Source organism: Melopsittacus undulatus, chromosome 4 (assembly GCF_012275295.1).
Source record: "Melopsittacus undulatus isolate bMelUnd1 chromosome 4, bMelUnd1.mat.Z, whole genome shotgun sequence".
Lineage (NCBI taxonomy): Eukaryota > Metazoa > Chordata > Aves > Psittaciformes > Psittaculidae > Melopsittacus > Melopsittacus undulatus.
The window spans coordinates 64513185-64517235 of NC_047530.1; positions in this window are offsets into that span (position 1 = coordinate 64513185).

The following is a 4051-nucleotide window of genomic DNA, read 5'->3' on the forward strand; positions in this document are numbered from 1 at the left end:
GATAACCATTTGGCTTCCTAGAGAAAAATGTACTTGGAAATTAAGCTTGCATTTTTTATTATGTTGCTGATAAATGGGTAGTGCTAGTAAATATTGCTTAGATCACTTAGTCCCTTATAGTGAAATGGAGACAACAGAGGAGAAGCAGAAAACATGTAGCTATCGTTTAAAACTGACTTAGCACCTGAAATGTTCTCAAAGTTTTATGAACATAATAAATGAGATAATAATAGCCCTTGCCCTAAATGTTGCAATCAAGAGTCTTGATATGGCGCAGTGGAAATTCCTATTGAGAGCTCTTGGTGAGACAAGCTTACTGTCTCTCCATGAAGCACCCCCTCATTTGGAGCACTGAGTTTCCAAGCAGAAGCCCACCTGGAGACTCTACTACTGTAGACAAGGATGGCAGGAGAACAGGCAGGGGAAGTTACGTCTGCAGGGCCTTTCTAGGGGTAAAAACATTAGATTCTGGATTGCTTCTCCCAGTGTTTTTTAGGCCTTAACCTGGGTTGAAAGGCAAATGAAGAACAATGAGGCATTTCTATGCAGTTATTATCAAGGCAACAACTGAAGTCAGCCTTAAGCACCCATGCCATCCAAAGCAATGTTCCTCTTTAATGCTTTTCTGTATGAGCATCCATATGTCTTCAGGATCTGTTGTACAAGAGTACCTGGCAGAGTAGGTCTGCTGTAATGAACTCTCCTTTGTGATTGATTCCTACATTGTGTAAAGTGACAATTTGATGGCAAATACAGTGCTGATCATGTTTTGATAATATATATGCAAATGTTTAGAGTATTTCATAACACAGTTATATAAATTAATCTAAATTCAAATATTTTACCAAGAGTTTGGGCTTGAGGCATGTGAACCATGGAGATGCACACTGGAGCCCTGCAGAGGAGAAGCCCAGCAGTCATCAGAACAGAGGTGGGCACATAATGCATAAGTTTAGTGAGGGGGTCACTAGCAACATCACCAGGAAATGCAATGAGGACTAAATGCTGGCATCATGAAATTCCATATATACATGAGATTCCCCTTGATTGTTTATTCTGTGACTGATAAACTAGCCAAAAACATAATTTCAGCAAACAGCAATGAAAATTCCAGAGCACCTAATGATGATCCTGCTCAAAAATGTGAGGATTCCTGCTGTTTCTCTTGCTGAAGTTTCCTTATCTCTCAGTTTAAATGCTGGGTATTTTTGACAGATTAAAATATTCTTGTTTTACATGTTATCAAATGTAAGACAAACAGAATTTATGTTTTTAAATGAGCCATTGGTATGAGGTGGTTGTCTACCTGCCCTCCTATTCAGTAGCCTTGGGGTCTGTAAACTAGTTTTTCACTGCCTTTCTCTCCCTGTATTAACCTTACTTTTTCACTGCACAGCTTTAGCAAATAAAGCTGGTGTACAGATGATACTGTGCTGAAGCCTATGAGGAATCTCCTTGGTTACTTTGATATATCCTGGATCCTGCTCATATTTGTGCAATGCTGCAAGTGATAAATAGCTTTGGTCGTAACAGGTGACTGTCACTCTAACTCTTATTCACCTGAAGCTGCTACCACACCATAATGAAAGAAATGGGTGCTACTGACTCTGCTAAAAGAAATCTGAAAACCTTGGGATGAATGCTGAACATAGCAGCACTGATTTTAAAGAAGCTGCAGTGATTGACATGAGCTGAGTATATAACTACATGAGGATATATAGGTCACCAGGGAGCTGACATTTCAAATGCTTCTGCTAGACATTCCCTTTGGCAGTTTGGTTGGCCTAGTTAGGAGCAAATAATGAGGAGAAATAAAGTGATTCAAGTGACCACTCTGTAGCACTTTTCTCTCTGCTTCTCTGTATTTACAATAAAATCATCAAATATTTACTCTTAGGCATTCTAAATACATGTTCAGTCCCTCCTCTTCTAAACATAAGGCAGGAAGTAGGTATTTCTCATGAAAGTTTCAGCGTTTTCTCACTTGGACTTGGTTGAAAGTTCTGCTACAAAAGCTATTCTTGTAATACTGCCACTAAACACTTAGCCAAAATCAGAGAGAAAACAAATAAGTATTTTAACACATATTTCTGCAGCAATTATAATGCATAATTGCTTTGCTTTAGTTTTTAGACCAAAGAATGCAGCTGCTCTCACTTTACTAATTCCCCACATTCTGACTACTGTAAGTTTCTCTTTTAAAACTATGCTGCCATGTGACTGTATTTGAGTTCTGCTCATAGTTCATTTGGAATGAATAAATTGTATTTGAGAACTGGCCGCAAAATTCAGTACTAGAATGAGAGCTGTGCTTTTTGTGTGTGTGTGATTCATATGCAGGGAAAAATTGACGTAGATGTTGGTGGGCACATATCCAAGAATCAACTTTATGTGCCAGTGCTTTTCTTCAGTTCTGTTTCTTCTGATCTTGCAGCAAGTAATAAGAGTTCTTATATTTTCCCAGCATACAAAGGCCTCACCTCTCTCGATGCTACACCAGCACCTCCATTTCAAGTCATGATAGGAATCAGAGGTAGTTATGGTCCTCAGCTAGCTGGCTGTACATTCAGATTAGTGCTAGCTGGCGTATATTAGAACAGTCCCATCTGTATGCTAGACTGCTCCAGCCCAATCTGCTGAGATGAATTGATCCAAACCATCAAGGGCTGAGAGCAAAATCGTCTGCCTGGTCAGTGAGCATGATTGTGTGAAGAAAACTTTGTTGTACTTCGGTGTTTCGTGGACAATGTTCCTGATAGTTTGCAGTCATGAATATGTCACCATTCATATATATGTTTACATTTTGTGAATATAACCTTTAGATTTCCTTCAAAAATTGCAGTGATATTTGGACCACTTTTAGACTGACACAGACAAGCCTGTTATTCTTTTGTACCAAGTAACAGCCCATTTTGACCAAATTTAATCAAGTGATGGAAATCAGAGATCATTAAGCTTTTATATGTTTTTCCAACCAGGAGAAATTAGTTTGTTAAATACCAGGTAAAGTCACAGAAAAGTAGGAACAGCTACCACCAAAGTTTGAATGTACCTTCTCAGATACTGAAGTCAATCAATTGCAACACACCAGTTTTAAAGAAATCAGTTTGTTACCCTGCTAGTGCTCCTTGGGGCTGAATAAATTGGTTTTACAATATTACCCTTTCTGATCTTTTTCCTGTGATAATTTAATTGTTGAAAAGTTGGTTTTTACAGGATATCTCTTGGAGATTGTCAACTGCTTGATGTTACTGAGTCTAAATTTGTGGGACTTTGAGGGGATCTTTGAAATACTGTTGTAGTCACTTAGGACACATTTCAAAGACTTCAATGGCACTGCAGAGAGTGAAGTACCTGATCTATTGAGTAAATGTAGCTCATGCTAATTGTCTGTGTACCTTAGTTTTAGCAATATATTGCCTTTCCTGTTCTGAGATTGGTGTAGTAAATAAAAGGCTGGTTTCTTTGAATGCAGGAAATAACTAAAATCCAAAATTGGATATCATCATAATAGATATCTTAGGAACCCCACAGAACAAACAAGATTAGGTTATGTGCACAGGCCTTGTTAGATGTGACTGGATCTATTCCTTTCCTGAAAAAGTTTTTACTTGTGCCCATGCAGTGCTAAGCAATTGCCTTACATCATTAATCCATTTTTTAGTACAAATTTGTCTCATTAAAATTGGCTAGTGAGAGTGAACATGGCAAACTCTTCTAGAGAAATATGTTGCTGAGTGTAAACAGGCAGTCTTAGGTGTTCCTTTGCTAGCTGGCAAGGCAAAAGTTGCAAGTACTCAGTTCCAGCAATAGCAATTACACTGAATACCACGCCACAATGTGTATTACTCCTTACTTACAGCATCATGGTAAGACCAGCTGATATTACCAGACCTCTGAAAATATCCTGGAAATGGTTAAGTTTCACAAGGACAAACTATCCCACTGTACCCTTGCAAGTCATAAAATAGAATGCTGTAATTTCTCAGGTGAGAGAGTTAAACTGTGGTGAATGTCAGCATGATGTATAGATCTTGATTTGTTTAGGCAA